Below are 26,110 nucleotides of genomic sequence, written 5' to 3'. Positions count from 1 at the left end.
TGTAGATGTTGAGCAGTTTTGCATGCATGTTTTCCAATCCCCAAAGCAACCCATCGGACAGTTCCTCTAAGGACAGAGCCCAGGCCACTTAACCCACTGTCCCTGGAAGGCCTCACTGTGGGGACAGGGAATGTGTTCAGGAAACTATGACATCTGGGGACAACAGGATACAGAGCCCCATAACTATGCACTGAACAATATGTATAGTGCCTGGATGAATGAGCGAATGAATAATAGCCAATAGGAGTGTGTCTACCCCCGTGCCCTTTCTTCTATGGAACTGCCTTGACAGAGCCTGGCCCCTATGAACTCTATCACTAAAGCCTGGCCTCTCCATTTCCACCAAAGGCACATTCCCACAGAGAGCCCTCAGCTGTCTCAGATGTACAAACCCAAAGTCCTTTGAGCTGGATCAGCAACTCCCGCCCTAAGGCCTGAAATACCAACACAGCCCCCAGTCCTACTCCAACTCTCTCCCATCACTATGACAGCAGCACAGTAAATCCCCAAAATCCAGGCTGTCCCCCATTGCCAGAAGGTTCTGTACATCCCTCAATCTGACCCTGTCTCCCTCTCCTTCCCAACTCTAAACTAAGTTCATGGTGCCTTCTGGAGCCCTCAGAAGTTGTTCAGCAAAACCCATTAGATCCTTAACATCTGACTTCCAGTCACCTTCTTGCTGTAAATTAGGAGTCAGCAAATTTCTGTAAAGGGCATGTAAAAGTTGTTTTAGTTTCCTACTGCTACTGTAATAAATTACTATAAATTTAGTAGCTTAAGACAACACATATTTGTTCTCTGGAGGTCAGAAGTCCAAATGGATTATACATATTTGGATAAAATCAAGGTGTCAGCAGGGCTGTGTTCCTTCTGAAAGTTCTGTGGGGGGCCTCTATTTCCTTGCTTTTTCCAACTTCTGGAAGTGGCCCCAATTTCTTGACTTGTGGCTTTTTCCTCCATTTTTAAAGTGTGTCTTTCCAACTTGCGCTTGTCATCACATCTTCCTTGACCCTCTTGCCTCCCTTTTATGATGACCTTGGGCTAACCCAGAGAATCCAGAATAATTTCCAATCTCAAAATCCTTCACTTAGTTACATGTTCAAAGTTCATTTTGTAAAGTAACATCCACAGATTCTGGGGATTAGGATACAAATATCTTTTTTTTTTTAGATTTTATTTATTTATTTTTTAGAGAGGGAAGGGAGAGAGAAAGAGAGAGAGAGAAACATCAATGTGCGGTTGCTGGGGGCCATGGCCTGCAACCCAGGCATGTGCCCTGACTGGGAATCAAACCTGTGATACTTTGGTTCGCAGCCCGCGAGGATACAAATATCCTGGAGGGGGCGCTGTCTACTACACCACTCTCAGTTTGTGAGCCATACAAAGCGGGGGCAGCAGTTACATACAATATGCCACAGTAATTCCATTCCTAGATTTATATGTCCAAAGAATGAAACGGAGACTCAAACATTTCATTGTACGGTAGTGTTCACAGCAGTATTATTCACAATAGCTGAAAGGTGCAAACCATCTACTGCTCATCCACTGAGGAATGGATAAACAAAATGTGGCCTATCCATACAGTGGAATATTATTCAGCCTTAAAAAGGAATGAAGATCTGACATATACAACATGAATGAACCCTGAAAACAATGCTAAGTGAAATAAACCAGTTACAAAAAGTCATATATTATATGATTGCACTCATGAGAAATATCTAAAATAGGCAAGTTCATTGATAGAGAAAATACAGTAGAGGTTACCAAGGGTTGGGGGATGGGTGAATGGGAAGTTACTGTTTAATGACTATAGTTTCTGTTTGGGGAGATGGAAATTTTTTTTTTAAGATTTTATTTACTTATTGAGAGGGGAAGGGAAGGAGAAAGAGAGGGGGAGAAATACCAATGTGTAGTTGCCCCTCACATGTCCCCGACTGGGGACCCAGCCCCAAACCCAGGCATGTGCCCCAACCGGGAATCAAACTGGCGACCCCCTGGTTCACAGGCACATGCTCAATCCACTGAGCTACACCAGCCAGGGCAAAAAATTTTGGAAATAGTGATGATGATTGCACAACATTGTGAATGTAATTAATGCCACTGAATCATACACTTCAGAATGGTTAGAATAGCAAATTTAATGTTATATTTTACCACAATAAAAGAAGTTAGACAAGCAAAAAGTCAACAAAGAAAGGTCAGTGGGCTGGCTTTGGCCTATGAACAGCAGTTTGCCCGACCCCACTGATCCTCTCAACTTTTCCCCCTTACCCTCGCACTTCCCTCCTTATCTGGCTTAGAACTCACAGCCCCTCAGTATAATCATCTTGCATACACTCTCCCTTTCAAGTCTAACCCCACCTGCCCTGCCTCTACCCCCCACCCAAACTGGACAGGGCTAGAAAATTAAATCCCACAACCTTGCTGACTGGTCTTATTTCTATATTTTTTTTAAAAATTATTTATTTATTTTTAGAAGGGAAAGGAGGGAGAAAGAGAGGGAGAGAAACATCAATGTGTGGTTGCCTCTCATGCACCCCCAGCTGGGGACCTGGCCTGCAACCTAAGCACGTGCCCTGACTGGGAATCAAACTGGCGACCCTTTGGCCAGCACCCAATCCACTGAGTCACACCAGCCAGCACGTGATCTTATTTTTAAATGCCAGACCAAGTTCTTGGAGCGGATCCTTGGGTGGCTGGCAATCGCTTCATATTGCCCAGTCCAGTCTCTCTCCTGCCTTCCCCTCACCAAAAGATCTCCATTACCTCCTCCAGGTCTTCACGCTCAATTCATGAACTCAAGTCCTGTTTCTCTGAAAATGGGAGCAATTAGAAGAGAAATCCCATACGCTCCATCACCACCTCTGCCTCCCTCCCTATACCTGTAATGTGTCTGGATGAATGTCTGTGCAGAGAGCCTTCCCATGTGTTACTCAGAGATGTCTCTCCAGCTGCTGTGCCTCTGTTGGATGGTTCCACCACCATGAACAAGCTGGCCTTATTCCCATTTTTAAAAGCAAACAAATGCCCTGGCTGGCGTAGCTCAGTGGATTGAGCACGGGCTGTGAATCAGGCATTGCAGGTTTGATTCCCAGTCAGGGCACACGCCTAGGTTGCAGGCCATGGCCCCAGCAACCGCACATTGATGTTTCTCTCTCTCTCTTTCCCTCTCTCCCTCTCTCTCCTTCTCCCTCCCTTCCCTCTCTAAAAATAAAGTCGAAAAAAAAAACTTAAAAAAAAGATGGCTATTTGTTTAAAAAAAATTTTTTAAAAAGCAAACAAACAAGCAAACAAAAAACCCACAACCCTACATCCTCTTTCAACTACCACGCTTTTCCCAGTCTCCCTTACCACAAAACTCCCTGAAGTGGTACTTAACGCTCACTCTTCCCTTCTTTCCTGCTCAGTCTACCCAGCCCACATGACTCCATAGAAACTGCTCTTGCTAAAATCACTGGTGACCTCCAAAGAGCTATTTTCTGTCACCATATCTGGCATTCTTGAAATTCTTTTTTCCTGGCATCTGGGACCCTCACCCCTTGGGGTCACAGTCCTCACACCTCTTCTGTCTACACAAAGTCCCTGCTCTTCAGACAATTCCAGGAAGAATGGAAAGCCATGCAGTGTGGTTCAGAATCCAGACTCAGCCTGAACTCCAGGGTGACCCCACTTGAGTTCCTCAACCTTACTCAGTTTCCTCATCCGTAAAACAGGCTGTGCCACACCTAGCTTGCAGGCTGTCACAGGTAGTGGCATACCTGGCATCAATAAGCAGTGTTTGATACATCACTGGCACCAGGATGCCATGGTGGCAGTGGCCAGAGGTGTCCGAGCTGGCCTAGGGAGAATGACAGGGTTTGGTGATGTGCCAGGAGGGACAGAGAGTCCAAGCTCTCCCCAGCTCCCCCGCTAAAACTCGCTACAGATGAAAGGGAAGAGAGGTGTGTAAAGCTGACATTGAATATGGGGTTCATCTGCTTTACAGTAGAGAGAACTGCAGAGTATCAAGTGGTGTGAAAATCAGACCGCAGACTGTTTGCCCTTTAAAAATGAGGTTTCAGGTCCTGACCAGGTAGCTAAGTTGATTAAGAGTATCATCCAGATATGCCAAGTTTGTAGGTTCAATCCCGGTAAGGACACATACAAGAACAAACCAATGAATGTGTAGTAGAACAAAAATCAATGGTTTTTTTTTCCCTCTCTCTAAAAATCTATTTTAAAAATGAGCCATCTTTTAAAAAAAGGGACATCTCATAAAGTGTGTAATTAATAACTGTCTATGGATGATCCCTGTTAGAAATGCAGATCATAAAAAAGACGGGGAGAGGATGAGAAGGGTATAGGAAACAGAGAACTCAAAGAACATATATGTACAACACATGGGCATGAACTAAGGGAGGGGGAATCCTGGAGGGCTGGAGGGTGCAGGGCAGAGGGAGGATAAAGGGGGGAAAATTGGGAAAACCATAATAGCATATTCAATAAAATATACTTAAAAAAAGAAGTGCAGATCATTTACTGAGCTGGCAACTGGCACCCTTCCCTCCCCTTTGCTCCTCTTCTCAACCCCAAATTCCAGTTAGGAAGAAGGAATGAGAGTCATCAACAGGCTTTCATGTTGAGTGGGTATACAAAATGTGGTCCATCTACATGATGGGATATTACTCAGTCATAAAAAGGAATGAAGGGGAGGGGTAGGTGGAGGTGGAAGAGGGTATAATGGAAATAAATAGTAATGGAAAAAATACAATAAAAATAAATTTTTTAAATAATAAAAATTTAAAATAAAAAGGAACAAGGTACTGACACATGCCGCAATATGGATGAGCCTTGAAAATATGATACTCAGTCAAAGAAGCCAGATACAGGTCACACGTCAAGTGATTCCATTTATATGAAATGTCAATAATAAGCAAATCTATAGAGACAGAAAGATTAGTGGTTGCCAGGGAATGAGAGGGAGTTAGGAGGAAATGAGGGGTGACTCCTAATGAGTGTGGGGGATTCTTTTGAGGTGATGAAAATGTTATAAAATTTATTGTGATGGTTACACAACTCTGAATATACTAAAACTACTCAATTATACACTTCATTTTTTTTTAAAGACTTTATTTATTTATTTTTAGAGAGGGGAAGGGAGGAAGAAAAAGGAGAGAAACATCAATGTGCGGTTGCCTCTCGAGTGCCCCCTACTGGGGACCTGGCCCACAACCCAGGCACGTGCCCTGACTGGGAATTGAACTGTGACCGTTTGGTTCACAGCCCAGCACTCAGTCCACTGAGCCACACCAGCCAGGGCTCAATTCTACACTTTAGATGAGTAATTATGTCTAATAAAGCTATTATTTTTAAATGACTTTATTGACCCTAAAGATGGCCAAAAGTCCAAGGATCCCCCACAGTAAAGGGTTCCAGAGCTCCTTTCTCCAGCCAAAATGGGATCTTGCTGCTCTGATGATGCCATTAGCACAGCCCTTCTCAGAACCTCATCCCATGATTTTGGAAGCTCAGGTGACAGGTATAAACCCCAAGAATAAAGGTTTAACTGCAACCAGGAGGGGGGACTGTAAACAGGGCAGCTACTGCTGCAGGTTTTGACTCTATGTTGCACCCATGAGGGATGGAGTGGGATGTAGATTTTTCTCATTTTTATCCTACATGTGTCTAGAATACTATTCTGTTGCCATGTAATAAACTCCCACAAATTTATTGGCTTAAAACAGCACCTGTTTATCATCCCACAGTTCAGGAGGTCAGAAGGCCAGGCATGACATGGCTGGGCTCTCTGCTCAGGGTCTCACCAGCAGAAACGAGGTGTCAGCTGCGGCTTCAATTTCATCTGGGGCTCTGATCCTCTTCCAAGTTCACTAGATGTCTGCAGAATTAAGTTCCTTTCGGCTGCAGGACTGAGGTCTCATTGGCTTGCTAGCTACTGACTGGGGTGCACTCTCAAGTCCCTGTGCTGTGGCCCCCTCCATCTGATCAAGGGAACATCTCACACATAGATCCCATGGATCCCTCTCTCCATTCAAATCTATTTTCCTCTTACGGAAGCAGCCAGAGAAGATTCTGTACTTTTAAACAGGTCATGTGACTAGGTCAGGCTAGTAGATATTGTTAGCCTGACATTGTCTCAACGTCAATTGTGCATATATGGCATAACCTAATCACGAGAGTAATACCCTATCATTCATAGGGTATCCACACTCAATGGGAGGGGAGTATATGAGGGTAAAGGTCACTGGAGGACTTAGCAGAATTCTGCTACCACAAATGTGGGGAACATGAAAGAGATGCAGAGAGAGTTGACACATACTAAGGACATACAGAGAATTGTAGGTGGAACCTAAATGAGAATCTTGGGCCCCAAACCTAATTTGAGGCTTTTCCTCTAAGCGAATATGCCATGAATTGGGGGGTGGGGTGTTGAGTGATGGCCCTTTGGGCCCCAGAATGCTCTGATACATGTAGGGAGCCCCAACCTGTTTAGGAGATGGGGGTGGTCGTGTATACAAACTCTTGGATCAGGAATGGAGGCCCCACAGAAGCAAATAGTCCCTGCCTGGGAGGGCATCCTGAATACTCCCAGGAAGGCAGAATGGGGGTTAGACATGCAGGGGTTTGGAGCAAGCCCCAATATCCCCCAATGCCTTGGTTCCCTTTCCCGGTCCCAGGACTCACCTGGGACTAGCGGCCCAGCCCTGACCAAATAAAGCCAGGTGCAAGAAGAGGTTCTGAGGAGCCCAGCTGGGTTTACTGAGGAATGTGGAGGAATAAAACACAATCTACATGATAGGACAAGGTCAAGTACGCAATGACAGAGAATCCACATTCTGTGGTCAACTGTCAGTGTCCAGGCAGCCAAAAGAAGGGGGTGCTAGACACAGAGATCTCTCAGCCAATAAGGCCAGGGTTCCCCAGCCACTAGGGGGTGCCTGGCACACATGATGCTTGCTTTCAGGGCAAGCAGAGGGAACACATTTGGAGAACTCAAGGCAGGGACTGGGGTGGAGCCGCTGACCTCTGGCCTCCTGCACCTCAGAGGCCTTGCAGACCTTGGGGGCAGTGGGCTTGTCTAGGAGCCCCCAAAGGCCCTGACCTCCAATGCTGGCTTCCTTTGTCTAGCCCAACCTGACTCACTTTGCTCATGGGCAAGCCCTCGAAAAGAGGGCTGGAGTCCACCTGTGCTATGACCCCTGTCCCCCTTCTCTGGTTCTGCTCCCTGTTTCCAGGCTCGCCGCTACAGCTCACTAGGATGGGCTACTACCTTCATCCCTCTTCTCTCCCCTCCATGTTCAGCACTCAGCTCCTCTCCTTACACTCCATGGTCAAGTTTCACCTCCCTCTGTGAGGGACTTTCCCCCAGGGAAACATCTGCTTTTCACCATATGAACAAGGAGGAACCAGGTATTCCCTACTTCAGTTAGGTGCATTCCCTTTACAAAAACTCAACATATGACCACCCTGGCTGGTGTTCCAGTTTTAAATCAAAATGGCTGGCCACTTCCTCAGCTGATCTCTGTAAGCACACAGCTCGGCTGTGATTTTCCCACCCAGCAGACCAAGGAGGAGCCTGAGGCTGGGCAAAGCTGGAAAGCTGGGATCTGATACCCAGTCTGGTTCCTGCCCATGGGAGAGTAGAGGGGGAAGGGGAGGAAAGAGCTTGGGGCCTCTGGTCAAAATAAAAGGAGAGTGAATCAGCCTAGGGATCAGGGAACATGGCCAGAAGGATGAAGAATCAGCAAAGGTGCCACAAGAGACCATGAGGGAGCATTTGGAGTTCAGGGGAAAGGATGGAGGGACAGAGGAAGAGGACAGCTGGGGATACTGTTGAGCTCAGAAAGGGTGTCCATTGTCCAATGTCTCCCTGGACAGCTGGAGCTTCTCAGAGGAATGGAGAGGGGTGAGGGATGGAAGGTAGGGTGTCCTGTCCCACCTGAGGATGGAAAAGGAAGGAGCTAGGGCTGGGACTGGTACTGGCCAGGCCAGGGGAGGGACAGAGGTTTGCTCTGATGAGAAAGCAGACCTAGATGGCTGTGAGGGGTGAGGCAACAAGGAAACAAGAGCAGCTCTCCCTAGGGAGAGGTACTCAAAGCTCCAGTATGTGCAGAGGGGAGGCACATGTGTATGTGGGCACAAGTGCTCAAGTGCTGCTAAGTGCCAGCTGCTGCTCTAGCAGCTTTACTTGAATTCCCTGTTTTGTCCTCACTACGGCACTGATATAATACCCCAAGGGGCTAGCCCAAGATCATCCCGGTTAGTTGGTGCCAGCACCAAGATCATACTCCCTACAGGCTCCTCACAACCTCCTGTAGCCTCAGGACTCACCTGGGACTAGCGGCCCAGCCCTGACTAAATAAAGCCAGGTGCAAGAGGAGGTTCTGAGGAGCCCAGTTGGGTTTACTGAAGAACATGAGGGAGAAAACACCATCTACATGAAAGGACAAGGTCAAGTACACAGCAACATAGAATCCACGTTCTGTGGTCAATTGTCAGTGTCCAGGCAGCCAAAAGAAGGAATGACTCCTAAGGGTCATTGGGAGGCTTTGGCTTCAACTTTGGGCAGACAGGGAGAAAGGAGACAAGATAAAGCCCAGGAGGGGAGCCAGGCTAGAGCAAAGCAACTGGTTTCAGGATAGCTTTCTCCTCCCTCAGCCCCTGTGGACCTTGAGCCCCTGCTGCTATTTCCAATAGTGAGCCACTGCCAGCATATGGCAGCGGGGGCTGGGGAGGTAACATCTGTCTGGTGCAGTGGCCTCAGCTGCAGCAGCACAGGGTGGTACCAGTAACTCAGAAGTTGAAATGTGAGAAGCAGGAGAGGCACAGGGCTGGGAAAGGCTGAGCAGCAGCAGCAGAGACGGTTTCCCTGGCAGGAGCTGGAGGCTCTGCTCTGGTGGCCAGAAGAGGTCCTCCCGTCGTCGACCCACATCCCTTCTGAGTGATTGCCCCTCTAGCTTCAGGCTGTGGGCTGTGGCACCCACTCAAAGTGGTCCACGAGGGAGGCAGCAGGTCTGTGTTGCAGATCTGGGGAAGGGATAGATAGAGGACCGGGCCAAGGCAACCAGAACAAAATGCATCAAGCCCTGCCCAGCTTTGCCAGGAGCACTGGATGGGGGGATGGGCAGAGTGGGGAGGAAGACAGGGAGGTCCCTGGGGTTTCCTACCTCAGAGGCTTGGCCTTGACTTTCCCCTCCTTGGGCAGAACTGAATCATGGAAGCCCCTCACTACTCCAGGGACAGGGAAACACACCAAGTTCCTGCCCCCTCCCAGGCCGCTGCCAGCCTGACTTTCCAGTGAGGACTGACCAGAGACGGGTGGCTTCCCAAGTGTATGTGAGGTGCTGTGTATTGAGTGAGCACTTCATTTCCTTTCTCTTAGCTCCACAACCACCTAATCAGTATATCAATAGGTAGTATTATTATGACTGCCCCCCCCCACTACAGATGAGCAAATACAGGCTCAGTGGGGTTCAGAAACTTGCCCGAAACCACACAGCCACAGTGGCAGAGCTGACCTGAATGAGGGCTTGCCTGACAGCAGGACTTATATACCTACCCACCATGACACGAGGGAAGGGAGGTGGAAGAAGCAAAGGTCACCAACAGGTACACACAGGTCTGTGTGCCAAATCCAAAGTAAGAGATGAAAGGCAGCCTTGGGACCTCCAGGAAAGCAAGGTGATACCGGATGAAAATGTATTAAGAGGCAGCAGTTAAATGCCTAGTCCCAGATCTGTGGATGAATCTGCAGCAGTAGGGACCCCCTGTAACCCCCGAGGTTCTTCCCTGGGGCCACAGGATCACCACTGAGCAAGTGATTGGCACTTACCTTGACAGAACATGGAGTACATCTGGGCCCTGAGGTCTGCATGGCCCTTGTTGGAAGAGTCAGCAACACTTACTGTGGGACAGCGCTCAGCAAGGCTCTGCTAAAAATGAACAGAAACACCTCAGTAGGCATCACAGGGCCTGGCGGCCAGGAGCCAGAGAATCCCAGTGCTTCCAACTGGACTCACCTCTATGAGCCTCAGTTTCCTCGTCTGCACAAGGGGAGGCATGCCAGCACTGACACACAGGGCTGCTGCGAGGATTAAGCAAAGCATTTGTCAAAAAGCACTTATACTAAAGGACTAATGGACATGAGCAATGGGGTAGTGATTGCGGGAGGGGGGAGGGAGTAAAAGGGGGATAAATGGTAATGGAAAAATACAATATAAATAAATAAATAAATAAATAAAATTTAAAAAGTAGTTATATTGAGCCCTGGTCAGGTGGTTCAGTTGGTTGAAATGTCCCATATACCAAAAGTTTGCAGGTTCAATCCCTGGTTGGGGCACACACCTAGGCTGCGTGTTCCATTCCAAGTTGGGCTGTGTACGGGAAGCAACAGATCCAGACTGATGTTTCTCTCTCACATGAATATTTCTCTCTCTCTCCCTTCCCCTCTCTCTAAAATCAATAAACCTATCCTTGGGTAAGGATTAAAAAAATCATTTAAAAATTTTTTTAAATACTTATATTAAAAATCTTCGTCTATGCAAAAAATAAAAACTGCACACACACAGCAGCATTATTCACATTATTCAAAAAAAGTAGAAACAACACAAACACTCATCAACAGATTGAAAGGATACACAAATTCTGATCTATCCACACAATGGAATATTACTTAACCATTAAAAGGAATGAAGGACTGACAAATGTTACAACATCAATGGATCTTAAAAACATGATGCCCAGTGAAAGAAGCCAGACACAGAAGGTCCCATCTCCAGAACAGGCAGATCCACAGAGACAGGACGCAGACTGGTGATAGCCAGGGGCTAGGAGAAGTGGAGGAATGGGGAATGAGTGCTAATAAGTTCAGGGTTTCTTTTATGTTTTGTTTTGTTATTGTTCTTAATTTATTTTTAAGAGCTATTTTAAGTTCACAGCAATATTGAGCAGAAGGTACAGAGATTTCCCATATGCCCCTTGATCCCACACATAAACAGCCTCCTCCATTACCAACAACACCCCCTTCCCATGGAAGTGGTACATTTTGTTACAAGAACCTACTAGGGTTTCTTTTTGGGATGATGAAAATGTTCTGACATTAGATGGTAGTGATGGATGCACAACTCTAATATACTAAAATCCACTGAGTGTATATTTTAGAAGGGTGAATTTTGTGGTATGTTATCTCAAGTTTTATTTTTATTTTTTAATCCTCACCTGAGGATATGTTTATTGCTAGAAAGAGAAGGGAGAGAGGGAGAGGGAGATGGAGACACACATCAATGTGAACAAGAAACATTGAAACATCGATCCGTTGCCTCCTGTATGTGCCCTGACCAGGGATCAAGCCTGCAACCTAGGTATGTACCTTGACCAGGAATTAAAATCCACAAACTTTAGGTATACAGGACGATACTCCAACTAACTGACCCACCAACCCACAGCTATATCTCAATTTTTATTTTTTTAAACACTAATTTTTTTGAAGATTTTATTTATTTTTAGAGAGAAGTAAAGGGAGGAAGCGAGGGAAACATTAATGTGTGGCTGTCTCTCGTGTGCCCCCTACTGGGGACCTGGCCTGCAATCTAGTCATATGCCCTGACTGGGAATCAAACCGGCAACCCTTTGGTTTGCAGGTTGTGCTCAGTCCGCCAAGGCACACCATCAGGGCGAGAGCTTAATTTTTGAAAAGCACTTAGGCCTCAGAAAATGTAGCTCTCATTACTATATCCTTCAACTTTAAAGAGTCTGTCATAAAATGGAAGACAACATATGAACACATTTTAAAATGTTCAACACCCAGACAAGAGCCAAGCAGCACAGTCCTGGCATCCTGGGATGACTGTCACAAAGTCATGCTCAGTATACACAGACGGGAATGAGTGACCGACATGCAGGAACCGCTCCTGGCCACGGTGACTGAGTGTCCCAATTAATCTGCACAGAAGTACTAAACCCATAGCCATGGAAGTGAGAATAACCACAGCTGCACATGGTGGCATCTGGGCTGAGAGTTGGAGGACTTGGGTGGTTGGGTAGGGATGAGCTGGCACTCACAGACCTGTGGCAGCTCAGAGGTATGGCACCAAGCAGGGCTGGCAGGAGGGGAGGACACTGAGCAGGGGTAGAACACTCATCCTAGCACTCCATGGCTCAAAGCAGAGTCTGGTACATGCTTTACTTCAGTTGACAAATAGCTGCAAAAAGCTTGTAGCAGGGCTGACCTCTGCCATCCCAGAAGCCCCCAGTTTTTCTGAGGTGTCCAAGAGGTTCAGGCTACTCTGGGTACCAGTTTCAGCTTCTGAGAAGACCCAGGCCTGAGTTCCTCTCTGAGCCACCCCCAGATACCAGGCTTCTAGAGAGAATATATGATGAGATCAGCAAGCCTGCTTCGGGGCTATCCCCCAATGTCAAATGGCCAGACATGCTTATAGTGTGGCATAGAATGGACAGAGACAGCCACACCTCAGAGCCTGGGCTCTTCCTCCAGCCCTAAGGGAACAGAGAGGTGACTCCCAGCTGTAGGCCTGAGCCTACAGACCTGCAAGTGAGGCCCGTACACTTCTCTCTCAATCCTTTCCCTATCCCTCCTGCCTCCACCCTCTGTCCTGTGTAATTCCTAACCCTCTGGGAGGAAGCCAAACAAAAGAGAACTCCTTGGAAAAGAGAAAGGCACCTGCTGTGTACATATGTGCACACACATGCACACATGTGCATACACATGCCCACACTGCCACAGAGCACATAACATAATAACTAGATACAGGGAAGAGAAAGGGAACTAGACATGTTAGCATCTTTCCTACTCTGGGCCAGGGAGTTACCAAGGGATTTACATGCATTGTCTAACTTAATCCTTAAGAGAACCCTATGAGCCTTGAATGGTGTAGCTCAGTGGGCTGGCCATCGGGCATCATCCGCAGGCCTCAGACTGAAATGTCCCCAGTCAGATTCTCAGTTGGGGCACATGCCTGGGTTACGGGCCACGTCCCTGGTTGGGGGCATGGGAGAGACAACGGATTGATGTTTCTCTCCCTCTCCAAAAATACATTTTACAAATCTTAAAAAAAAAGAAAGAAAGAAAAATCCTATGAGATTTCATAGATGAAGAAAATGAGCTTCCGAGAACTTAAGGAACTTAGCCAATGGGACATGCAGTAGGTAAGAGCCATGAAGCTGAGCACAGTGCCTGGCAAGAGCCCCAGAAGCCGTCCTGTGGAGGCAGCTAAGAAGAGCAGGGTTGTGTGTTGTTTCTGCCCACCCCCTGGCATTGGCTCCTTTGGGGATCCTCTTACTCCCACATTTTTCCATGTGACTCTAGGGGTGTCTGCCCTGGGCTGGGGCAAACTCCTGACCTAGACCTGTCCAATCAGCTACGGGGATGAATTGGGACCCAACAGTGGGCAAGCCTGGGATCTTGCTGGAGCTCTGGGAGAGCCAAGCTGAGCGACACAGATACTGGACCCAGAGGTGCAAGCCAGTGTCCCAGCACCGTTGCTGAGCACTTGACCAGCCAGGCTCTCAGCCTTTGCAATTATGAGTTGTTAAGTAACTAGTCTTTGAACACAGGTCTGACTGCAGAGCTCGCGCTGTTTCCCTGGAGGCTCTGGTAGCTTAAGGATTGGGACAGAGCTGGGGATGGGGCCTCACCTCTCTCACAGAATCCTGTAGGGCGGGGGGGGGGGGGGGGGGGGGGGGGGGGGGGCGGGTGCTCTTGGCCTTCTCCTAAAGCAGCTCCATCACTCAGTTTAACCTTCAAAGTTGGCATCTGCTTGCAAGAATTTGTGTCCTCTGGGAATTCAGCCTCCAGATGTCAGATCCAAGGCAGCAGCAGTGGCTGCACATGGCTCTCCCCAGAGTGAATCAGCCACATTCCAAAGGTGCAAACACAGACACCACGCCCTCCGCAGCCTGGGGCTACAGACTTCCTCCCCAGGCCTGCCCAGCCCCCACTCCTGCTACCCTCCCCTCTCCCCTCTTCCCATCCAGACCAGGCTTTGGGCTTCCTTTCCTGAGACATTCTCCTGGAACTGAAACAAGAGAAAATGAAAGCCATTGGAGCCAGGAGACACCCTGATCCACTCTGCTCACTCCCTCCCCTGCAGCAAGCCCAGATCGCGGCCCAGACCTCCCCCAGTTATCAGCATATACAGGATCAGCCAAAAATGGATTTACAGTTGCTCATGTAGAAAATAATACATTGATTAATAAATAACAACACAAGAGTAAACTCTGTGTTTCTTGTACTCACAACCATAAACCTACTTTTCCCCTACCCTACATGGGTTCATTCACTTGTTAAGTTTTGAGCACCTACTGTGGGCAAACCAGACACAGACAAACCCCTGACCTCATGGAGCTCAGCCCAGCAAGAGTCAGACAAAATCATATCCACAGACAGAAAATGATTCCAAGCTTGTGAAGTGCTGAAGAGGAAAGAAAGAAGGAAGGAAGGGCTGAAGCTGATGGGAAGTGGTAAGGAGAGGGTTATGAGGTGGGGGGCCACTCTCAGAGGTAACACATGCTGAGGCCTAAAGCATGGATCAAAGCCTCCTCTACCCAGAGCCACTTCCCTGCAATCATTTCGTGAGTACTATGGCAATGTTACTGCAAAGAATCTCCCCCAGTCACTCAGCAAGTCCATTTCCTGATGCCTTCTGTCAGCATTAATGCAGGGAAGTCTGGCTAATATTTTTTCAATAAGAACTTTATTGAGATATAATTTACATACTACACAACTTACCATTCTAAACTATACAATGCAATGTTTTTAGTATATTTACCATGTTGTGCAACCATCACCACAATCAATTTTAGAACATTTTTATTGCTTCCAAAAGAAAACCTGCAGCCATTAACAGTTATTCTCCAATCCCTGTGCCCCCAGCCCCTGGCAGCCAGTTTTCCACTTTCCATCTCTATTGACCTGCTTATTCTGGACATCTCATATAAATGGAACCATACAGTATGTGGCCTTTTCTGTCTGGCATCTTCACTCAGCATAATGTTTTCAAGGTTTATCCATGTTGTAGCCTGTGTCAGACCTTCATTCCTGCCTGGCCAGGGAGCTCAAGTGGTTAGAGAGTCATCCCGATACTCCATGGTTGCATGTTCAATCCCTGGTCGGGGCACATATAAGAATCAACCAATGAATGCATAAATAAGTGGAACAACAAATAGATGTTTCTCTCTCTCCCTAAAATCAATTTTAAAAAAGAAAAGAACTTCAAGCCCTGGCTGGCGTAGCTCAGTGGATTGAGCGCAGGCTAGGAACCAAAGTGTCCCAGGTTTGATTCCCAGCCAGGGTACATGCCTGGGTTGCAGGCCATAACCCCCAGCAACCACACATTGATGTCTCTCTCTCTCTCTCCCTCCCTTCCCTCTCTAAAAATAAGTAAATAAAATATTTTAAAAAAAGAAAGAAAAGAACTTCATTCCTTTTCAAGGCTGAATAAATATTCCATTGTATATCTAGACCACATTTTATATACCCATTCATCAGTTCATGAACATTTGGGTTGTTTCCTCCTTTTGGCTATTGTGAATAATGCTGCCATGAACATCTATGTACATGTACAAGTTTTTGCCTGGACGCATATTTTCAAATCTCGTGGGTATATGCCTAGGAATGGCAGTGCCGGGTGACTCTATGTTGAGGAAATGCCAGACTATTTCAAAACAGCTGCATGACTTGACATTGCCACCAGGAGTGTGAGGGTTCCCACTCCTCTGTATCTTCCCACTACCTATTACTATTTCTCTTTTTTCGTTATAGTCATCCTGGTGGGTGGAAAGCAGTACCTTGATGTGGTTTTGATTTGTATTCCCTAATAAAACCTGTCCTCAGCTTGGTCTTGAATGGTGGTACCCATTCCTTCCAAGCCAGCACAGCCATTGCTCCCATCCACTGAAGATTCCAATGCCTTCAAACCCTGTATCAGATTCTGCTGTGATTCACTTCCTCCTTCACAAAGGTCAAAACCACCTTCAGTCCAATTTAGTCAACGCCCACCGCCTGAAGCCACCTGGAACGAGAAACTGTAGGGAAGCAAGATAGGGAGTCCTCCTCTGTGCCCCAAGGGCAGATAGTGAGGAAGAAGTGTGTGGGCAAGTACCTACAGGAGTTCCTATACATCTCTTCCTATCTGGTCCTCACCAAATTGTGCTCCCTGAAGGCACAGCTTCCTCCGTTCATTTACTGCTATATCCTTAGGTAGTAGGCAAGCCATAAATATTTGTTGAATGAACAAAAGATAAAGAGAACTCAGAGCTGAGAATGTGGGGGTGAGATGTTTGTGATTAGAAGCTTAGACTCTGGAATGAAATGATTTTACTAGAATAATCCTACCTCTGCTACTTTATAGCTGTGTGGTCATGGGTGAATCACTTGGGTTCTCTGAGCCTCTCTCTCATCATCTACAAAATGGACCTGACAGCAACAATCTACCTGATAAATCAGGCAGTTTTGAGAATTAAATGACATAATACAGATCAGGCAGTATTATGCGCCAAGGACCCTTATTGATGAAGTCACATAATGTCAATCTTCATAAGAGCCTCGTGAGATAGGCTATCATCACCAGCTTCAACATTATAGAGGAGGAAACAGGGACTCTGAGGATTCAAGGAATCTGTTGGGTCATGAGTCTGGCTAGGGCAAAACCAGGATCTGAACCAAGATCCGTAACTTCAGGCAGGGGCCATCTGTGTGGTCCAATGCCATGTGGCCCCTAACACTGACGGAGGAGAGCTAGGCAGTCTCTGAGCAGGCAACAAACTAGTCCAAAGCACTGGGCATGCACGCCTGGGCTGTGTCTAGCCCTGTGCAAAGTGAGCAGGCTGCTGGTAAATTTCAAAAACCTCAAACTAGGGACTGAAAGGACTAAGTATGTGTCTGGGTGGTTCAAAGAGATCCTGGGGCCAGAAACCTCCTGCACCAGAACACCAATTGGGGTGGAGGCTCAGGGGTCAAAAAGATAAGATGGTGGTAACAGTTTTATCAGGGAAAGCAAAAAGAAGCCCGAAGTTTCCAACAGGGAAGCCTGGCTACTAAAAGGGGCTCCCTTAAAGATTGCAGGCACTCTTTTCTCTCCCAGGGTGTATGTATAGCTTCAGGAAGAAGCCACCCTGCTGGACCACCCTAAGTGACAGGTGTGACTGGACCCCCCTCAAATCAAACAGCCTATCTGGAAGAGCTCCAGTAGACTGGCCTAGGGAAGACATCAAGCTAGCCCCTAACAAAGTGGGCCTGGTGCTCCCTAAGGTTGGGTATAAATATTGGGAACTCTCTTGAGTAGAAATGGGGGTTCCCCTCACTTTTGCTCTTCAACTGAGGAAACCTGTCACGCAAAAGAGGTCCAAAGATGGAAACTTAGGGAACACCTGTTTCAGGGGCCATAGGCAGACCCTGGGGGCTTTAGGACTTAAGCAGAACCTCGTGTGAAGTGCTGTGTGAGGGGAGAGCTCAGGGCAGAACAAGGAGCTCAGAAGTGAGTTGGTAGTCTAGGGTGGCCTGATCTTTGGGGAAACTTGGCAGGAGAGAGATGGAGACAGGGCTATTGATTGAGACCCCATCATTTATTTCAAACAGGGGAGAAGCTCAGCTGATAAGTGCTCCAATAGAGAATGTGTTTAAATTGTTGTGGAAAACCATCAGGCATACTAGTCTCTTATCTGCCAGAATGCCTGGAAGGGGTTCCTCACAGCTGCCTGGCTAGGAAATCTGGGGCAGGGGTTTTCCTGACTCATGAGAGGACCACATGCATCACAAGTCTCTTGAGCTAGTCAAGAATACAGATCCCTGGGCTTTGCCCCAGACTTACTGGTCAGCATGTTGAGTTTGAGAATGCACTGAGTTTAAGACTCAAAATATCTCCAGGGAGGCAAGAGGTCCAGAGGGAAGGAGGGACCAGATCAACGCGAAGCAATGTGCAGAATGACTGCTCACCAGCTCTGGCCCACAGGGGTCGTTTATTTTTTTTAAAGACTTTATTTATTATTTTTTTTATAATAGAGATTTTATTTATTTATTTTCAGAGGGGAAGAGAAAGAGAGGGAGAGAAACATCAATGTGTGGTTGCCTCTTGCGCACCTCCAACTGGGAATCTGGCCTGCAACCCAGGCATGTGCCTCGACCAGGAATCGAACGTATGACCCTGAGGTTCGAGGCCTGCATTCAATCCACTGACCCACACCAGCCAGGGCTATTTATTTATTTTTAGAGAGAGGGGAAGGGAGAAACAGAGGGAGAGAAATATCCATCAGTTGCCTCTCAGCCCACAATCTAGGCATGTGCCCCGACCTGGAATCTAACCAGCAGCCCCTCGCTTTGTGGACTGATGCCCAACCAAGCTTCAGTCCGGGCCCACAGGGGTCATTTGAGGGTATCAATTCCCATCTCCTTCTGACATTCTATTCACAAGAGTCTCATGACTCACATGTGCCACCTCAGACCTCTTTCCCTTCATCCTGGCACCCCCACTCATAGCCACCCAGTCAGCAGCCATAGCTTTAGCTGTGCCCTTAGTTCAAGGCCAGGACCTGTGGGTGGTTCTGGGTGCCCAAGCGGAATCATTCACCCCTTGGGCCCAGGGCCCAAGACCAAAGACCAAGACTTCAGGAAGAGGAAGCCCCTGGCTGAAGAAACTGGCAGGCAGTTGTGAAAAGTGCCTCTGGCCCCTCTTACACCAGTCCCATCCTGAAAAGGGACTGATTCGGCACAGATGCCAGTGCCTGGGGATGAGGCCCAGGGACTGCATAGGCATAGCTGAGAACAGAAAGTGTCTCCCCTTTGGTCATCATCCCCTGCCTATCCCTATGTCCCACAGAGTGAGTGTGTAAATGTATGTGTGTGTGGGTGGGGGGGGGTCTCTAAGGCACCCAATTTAGCAACATGTAGCCACATAAAAAGTACATCCCTTCTGCTGGGGTGAACCCACTCCCGAGGGAAAGGGCTTGGGCTCTGGACTCCAAAGGTTTGCATGTGGATCTTATCTCTCCTACTTCATAGCTGTGGGCTCTCAGGTGAACCACTGTAACCTCTCTCTTTGAGCCTCTCTTGTCTACCAAATGGCCTAACAGTAAGTTCTCCTGTGGTCTTCTATCACTAGGATCTCAGACTCACTGGTGGCCTGAGGCTCAAACACAGATGGCCAGGTCCTACTCCTAACCCTCTCAGGACCATATTTCACATCACAGCCCAAAAGTCAAGACTGGAAGCTATGACAGGCTGGAAGAGAGGTCTCCATGAGAAACCTTCAGTGCCTTGGGACCAGATCATAGGCTGATCTTCACAGGAGCATAAAAACATCTCCCTCTTCCACAAGAGAGGCAATGGGCACAGCCAGCAGAGCCCTGATCAGCAACTCTGAGGTCCTTTCCATCACATCTGGTCAGTGATCAGAGAACCTGCTTGTCAGCACAGATTTGGGTGGGTTTTGCAGGTGTGCTTTAATCTCTCCAGGTTCACAGGGGTGTTGGGTGATTCTGCTTGTCCTGAAGTTGCTCCTCGTGGGTACACAGAGCCTGCCTGGCTGACAAGGTCTTTGTTACTGTTCCAGAGCACTCAGCCATACCAGGCTTTCCCTGTAACCCACTACCAGAAGCAGCCTCTTCCCAGCTCCAGGTCTTCTACCTAGACCAAACCCACTTGTCTCCTTTCCCAAAGCCACTTGTACCTGCTCCAAAGCCTGGAGGGGTGACAAGTGTTTCCCAGACAACAAAAGCTTGTCCCAGGAGAACAGAGAGACTTCCATCCAGGAAAACTCCTGCTACACCCTTGTTCTGTACACTAATTTTAGGGTTTCATGGGCCCCAATTGCTAGGTATGCATTATAGCACACTTTTTTAGGCAGACTGTTACAGGCCACCCTTCCCTTCAAGTCACTCACCTCCCCCTCTCTCTAGTACTTTGGGAGGAAACTGAGGAGCAAAGTGGAGAACCTATCTTGGTCAAGGTCACCCCACCCTGGGTCTCTTGGGCGTGTTTCAGGGACTGACGTCAGTCTCCTTAGGCTCCATTGCTGTGTGACCTTGGGCAAGTTATTTAACCTCCCTGAGCCCGATTTCCTCTCAGCTAATAGTAGCTCCCAGGTCCAAGTTGTCCTGATCATTAAAAAAATAATATCATAAAGCACCTAGCACTTGGCCTGGCTCAATACGTGAGCTATTATCATTATTCTATCCTTTTCATCCCCTCCTCTCCACTACAGCCACAAGAGCCTCAGTGCCCGGCTGCTCCTCACATCCCCCACTTGCCAGCTGGTTCCCTGGCTTCCTCCAGGTCTTGACCCAAAAGTCACATTCCAGAAAGCCTTCCCTGCTTTTGTCCTCACCCTGACATACTCATTTGACATACTGGACATTCCACTGATGCACCCCTCTGGCCTCCCTCGCCCTGGCCCGTAAGCCCTTTAAGGGCAGGGCTGCTTCTACCTTCCCTACCCTGTGCCCGCGCTCGTAGGAGTGAAGTATTCCTATCACGTCTCCGGGGCTGCGGGTGCGCCTAGGAGTCTGATTCAGGGTCCGGACGCCCAACCGGGGAAGGAACAAGAGGGATAGCGCGCACAAGAGCCGCGAGACCCGGCTGGCTGTAGGACCCGGGTTTCGGTGGGCGGCGCCGGGGACAAAGGACTGCCCTACCTGTGCTGGGGGCGCAGGCACCTCCCCGCGGGCGGCTCCGGCGCGCACCCCCCGAGGTCACGTCCGGGGCGTGCCAGCCGGAAGGAGGCCCCGCGCGGGGCGGGAGGGGCGGGACGTTCGCTGCCAGCCCACGCCCCCACCGCGAGCCAGCCGGCCCGCTTCACACTTCCGCTCGCCTGGCCGGCTCATTCATATTCATATGAGGGTGAGGGGCAGGACCCGGGTCCCCCGCGGCGCCCCGCCCCCGGGCCGCTGGTCCCGCCCCAGGGGAGGCTCCGGCTCCAGTGGGGCGCCCCCGGTTTCCGCCTCGGGGAGGGAGTTTCCACTTGGTCACGACTCAGAAATGTGTCGCTCCCGATCCTCCGCCCCCTCGTCCCTGCCTTATGTGTGTGTGGGGGGGGTCTCTTCCCTGGGAAGGGAGGAGGGGCGGCTTCTCCTTCCTGGGGCAGGTCCGTGGGGATCCGGGGCTGACCACTCCCTTCTCACCTTCCTCCAAGCTAGCGCCTGTTATAATCCTCATTTTTGAAAATAATAGTTCTAATTTATTAAGCGCTTATTCCGTGCTAGTCACTGTGTCCTTTATGTGAACTTTTAACCATCCCAACAGTCCAACTGAGGCAAAGATAAGTAATATTGTCATCCAGAAGCTCAGGAAAGTTGTTGACATACCCATCTTGGGCTTTTCCGGAGGGGCAGACCCCCACTATCTTTCCCCCAAAATGGGCTTACCTGGGTACTCCGTGCTGGCTGGGTGTGGCTGAGGATTGGATCTGAACGCCCCACTGGAGAGAGAAGTTACATACTGGGGGAAACCAAAGCATGAAGGCAGGATAGGCTGTACCATTGGGTGGGCCCAGTGCAAAAGGACAACAGTGGGTCTCTCTGTTAAAAATATAATAAAGAATTTCAAGATGGTGATGGGAGAAATTGAACCCCAAAGCTTGAGCCCTCCTAAGTGCCAGGCTTGTGGGATTGCACAGGTGAATATCATGAAATTGACCCTGATGAAAGCACTCAGGGACTCTTCTAGGGGCAGAGAAGCCACGACCCCTTATCCCGTATCACTACCCTCACCCCTCAGCCCAGAGGCTTCACCTCCACACTGACATCCAGGACTGGCCTCCAGAACTCCAAAAGTGGAGTACTTCAGGACCTCTAGGACCAGTCTTCCTGAAGGTCTGGTGAGTCCCACTGGGAGAGTGTATCCCAAACCTGAATGACCCAGCTGACCCTTGAGGCTGTGCCTCCTGGGCATTCTCAGCCCTGGGCCCTTCAGGCAGGTGGGCACAATCTTAAGGGCCACTCCAGGCCCAGAAGGTGCCTCAGTTCTGACTTGAAGCCCTCCTTTCTCACTGGTAAAGGGTGTGAGGAGCAGCCAGGGCTGCTTCCCAGAATAAACACCCCACCCATAGTCTGCCCCAGCCCTGCAGGCACGGCAAGCCAGCAGGCAGGGCAAGCCAGCGCCAAGTGGAGAGACGCTCACCAGGCCGCCAGCTCAAGGTTAATAAGTCATCCTGATCTCACTCCCTCCATCACTCCATCCTTGTGACTGGCCCCACTCACAGGGGGTTGCAGGCTTCCTTAATAATAATAGCTACATTTGTTGCACTGTTCTTTCTCCCCACCAGGCCTTGGTGGAAGTCTTTTGTGTACCCTCTCCACTGAGCCTCACACAGCTCCATAATAGGCATGAGGATCACCATTTCACAGATGGAAAATGGGAAACTAAGGTTCAGAGAGATCCGATACCTGGGTTAAGTTCAAGGGCCAGAATTCAGGGTCTGCCGTCATTCATCTTCCCTGGTTCCTGTCATCTCTCCTATGTCTGCAATGTAGATTTGAAGGCTCACTTCCTCATGTTCACTCTCAGCTCCTTGGATAGAGTAAAGGCTCTGTGCTTATACTGCTGAGTTTCCTGCTGGAGCTACCATTGTGCATGAAACTACTACGTGTGTGAATGAGTGAGCCACTTCCCCTTTGGATACTGACAGGTGGGGGTCCCCTCTAGACTGAGACATCTCCTTAAAGACATGGATGGAGCTTCCTAATCCTGGGCACACAGTAGATCCTCAGTAAATGTTGAATGAACACATAACAGCTTAATAAGCATCTGTTGAATGAATGGGAACCTAGAAGATGTTCAATAAATGTTTATTGATGAAAGATTAGGGGACAAGATTCAGTCCCCAAGATATATCTATCAGCAATTGTCTTAGCTCAGGTTGCTGTAACAGAATACCATTGACTATGGGGCTTAACCAACACACATTTACTTCTCACAGTTCTGGAGGCTGGGAAGTCCAAGATCAAAATGCTGGCGAATTCACTTCCTAGTCAGGGCTCTCTTCCTTGCTTGCGGACAGCCACCTTGCTGTGCCCTCACGTGGAAGAGAGACAGAGAAATCGTTTCTTTCTTCCTCTGCTTATAAGGGCACTGATCCTATCAAGAGCCCTTCCCACTCCCATGCCCTCATTTAAATCTAATTACCTCTTAAAGGCTCCACATGTAAATATAGCTACATTGGGGATTAGAGCTTCAATTGATGAATTTGAATTCAACCAATGAATTCAACTATGAATTTGGGGAGGACACAAACATTCAGTTCATAACAGTAATATTTATGAAGCACATATTGTATTCCAGATCCTAGGCAGAACTCTGCAGGGGGAGTGACAAAGTAGATAATGCCCTTGTATCCTACTCCTTGGGGAATTTAGAATCTATTAGGGGAGACAGTCCATAACACATGGGAGGGAGCAGGTAGTAAAGAATGGGTGCTCAGAGTAAGGACTCTGAAGAGAGGACATTCAGCATGATGGTGGGGAAGGAGGACATCTCTCCTCACTCACCTTTCACTAAGAAGGAGAAAGCCAGGCTTGGACTGACTGCGGTAGTAGGTGTTGCCTCCTGGAAAAGCCAACCCCCCTAAAATCCCGAAGGCTGGTCCTCTTGGATGTCCCACAACCCCACTCTGCCGGGTATCTGATGCCCCAGGGACAGAGCAGATTATAACACAAGGGTTGAAATCAGACTAACTGAGATTGCAATCTGGACTATGACTCCTCATACTAGCTTCTGAGAACTTGACCAAATTACTCAACCTCTTGTGCTTCAATATCCTCTTCTGTAAAATAGCAATAATAATAGGACCCCCTCTCAAGGTTGTTGTGAATATAATGAAAGCAAAGCATCTGGTGCAGAGAAAGACCTGGTCTGACTGAGAATTGGGGGTTTCTGGTTGGATCACCTCCACCAAGATTATAGCATTCTTCACTCTTGTTGGATTTACAGGAGCCAATTTAGGGGCTTATTTGCAGCTAAGAGGACACTAGCTGGGTCCTGGAATTGACATGCCTTGGATCAGGTTTGACACCTGGTAGTAATTGCTAATATGTATTGAGAATATACCTTATTTAACCTTTACAATAACCTTAGAAAGATGCTGTTATTCACCATCCCAACATGGGAATGTCAAGTCAGATTCTTTACAGGGAACAACCTGCTTGTCTGTGAAAACAAGTGCGTGTGGAAAACTATTATAAAGGCCCTCAGGAGTGAAGGTCCCTTATGATCAAATCCCCTTTATGGTTCAGGGATCATTGGATTTTCCTGGTCACTGGATTCAGTTCCTGATGGACTGTAAGCCCCAGGAGAGCAAGGGCAACTGAGGTTGTCACTCTGTTGCACCGTCGCACAGTGCCTGGCATCCTGCAAACACATGGCAAGTTCTTTTAACGGATATAAAATTAGCCCCTTGGGTACCTTTTTCATACACCTGGATTTCCTTGGGGCTCGAAGAAATTGGACTTTGCAACACTGCAGGCTACAGGGTCTCGCTTCAGCTGAATCACCGTGATCCCGGACGCCGGGAGGGGGCGCTCTGTGTCTCTCAGCCTCCGCCCCACCCCACACACCCGCTGGTCAGTGGACTGGGAGAGTTGGCCCTTAACAGCCCCCTCCTGAAGGCGCTAGGTCGCAAAGCTGGCCTTCCCGAGAGGCCCATCTGCCGGCTAATGTTTAACCCGACCTCACTCCACATAATCCACACAAGGGAAACCCGGGTGGGGGTGGGGTCACTTCCAAACCACCACCTTCTGGGCCTATGGCCTTTCACCTATCACCCAATAGTTCACGAACCCCTACTCTTTGCCTATTCACTCAGTGTGTCCTTTCATGCAACAGGTCACGACCACCTGCTATGTGTCCATTTTCTTGAAAATGGAATGAACATATATTCTGTATCCGTCCATTCACGCAAGTCATGAGCACCTACTGTGTCTCCATTTGCCCCAAATATAATGAGCATCTACTGTGTGTCCATGTAACAGTTCACGAGCACCTACTATGTGCCAAACACTATGCCAGGTGCTGGGGATGCTGGGAGCTCGAGCAAGGACACACCATCAAATAACAGGAGTGAAGGTGGAATTACGCCCAGAGGCAGATGCCTCACCTATAGAAGATGCTTTATGTCTGTTGGACTTTTCAAGGCCAACTGCATGGAGGCAGGGTCGGCTAACAGAAGCAGGGCTCTTTTTATGTCAAGGTTTTCAACCGCGCTGCAGAGCAGCAAGAAGATAGCTGGGTGGGGGCTCCAGATTGGCCCAAACAAAACACTGAAGAACGCCAGCCGAGTTTCAGCATCAGGAGGTAAAAACAACTTAGCGGGTGCAGGTTTGGGCTTTCTCACTCAGGTCTCTCCACTCATTCCACTTTGTAAACCGCACTGCGCTGGGCGCTGAGGGGCCAGGCACACAATCAAGGACCCCGCGGCACTCCAACTGAGGACGTAGGCTGCCCCAACGGCGGGGACCCAGACGCCAGCTGAGCGGAAGCCGGGACTTGGAAGGAAACTGAGGCCCAGGAAACGGAGGGCGGGGGAGGGGAACAAGCCGGCGTCGGACGGGAGGGAGGCACTAAGCTTGGCCTCGAACCCCGGCGTGCGCCGCCCAGAACCCGGAGCTGGGGCCTCTGCCCGCGGGTGCTGCCCGCGCGTTCCTGGAACTGGGCTGGGCGGAGAAATCAGGGCCCGTTGAAAGGCATTCTTGCCGCCCCCTCCCGCCCCCAGTCCCCCGCCCGGGGTTGCGGGGGGCCTAGCCAAGGTGACCCTGCGGGAGGGAGGCGATGGGCCCCGCCTCCTTCTTCATCTTACCGGTTTTCGGGGCTTTTCCTCCGGGCTGCAAACCCTCCCTCGGTCCACTACGAGCCCACCCCCTCCCCGGGCTTCCCCCGAGGGTGGGACGTTCCCCCACCTACCCGCCCCCGCCACCCCAGGCCACCTCCAGGCTGTGTCCTAGCGCTGCCCTCGGGCTGGGGGCGGGGCCGTAGGGGGGACCTAAGGATGGGGCCGAGGAGGACGCCCGTGGCCCGGCAGCTGCCCCGCGCTCGCTCCCTCCCTGCCTCCCTCCCTCCGGGTGCCGGCTCCCCGCAGCCTCGCTGCCCTCCGTCCTCCCCTCCGCTGGCCCTGCG

At 49.1% G+C, this 26,110-nt stretch overlaps 1 protein-coding gene and 1 long non-coding RNA gene across 4 annotated transcripts in view; both read right to left on the bottom strand.

Annotated features, from left to right (window-relative positions):
* Positions 1-20,704, bottom strand: part of TFAP4 (transcription factor AP-4) — a 34,102-nt gene extending 13,398 nt beyond the window's left edge. Inside the window, exons 1-4 of one of the 3 annotated variants that reach the window (XM_036021010.1) lie at positions 20,641-20,704; positions 10,342-10,469; positions 10,017-10,081; positions 9,830-9,926 (exon numbers count right to left, since the gene is read on the bottom strand). The gene's annotated coding sequence lies outside the window, so the exon portion shown is untranslated. Of the gene's footprint in view, positions 1-9,829; positions 9,930-10,016; positions 10,082-10,341; positions 10,476-20,640 lie in introns of those variants that run through there. The other 2 variants (XM_036021012.1, XM_036021011.1) reach the window with 2 other exon arrangements.
* Positions 20,705-22,774: 2,070 nt separating this feature from the next.
* Positions 22,775-25,785, bottom strand: LOC118499586. The gene is made up of 2 exons (XR_004902084.1): positions 23,491-25,785; positions 22,775-23,018 (listed from the first exon to the last, which is right to left on the bottom strand). It is a non-coding gene; the product is annotated as an uncharacterized LOC118499586 (long non-coding RNA).
* Between the last annotated feature and the right edge of the window lie 325 nt (positions 25,786-26,110).

The sequence above is a fragment of the Phyllostomus discolor genome, chromosome 3, assembly GCF_004126475.2.
Source record: "Phyllostomus discolor isolate MPI-MPIP mPhyDis1 chromosome 3, mPhyDis1.pri.v3, whole genome shotgun sequence".
NCBI lineage: Eukaryota > Metazoa > Chordata > Mammalia > Chiroptera > Phyllostomidae > Phyllostomus > Phyllostomus discolor.
This window is presented reverse-complemented; position numbering and strand designations above follow the sequence as displayed.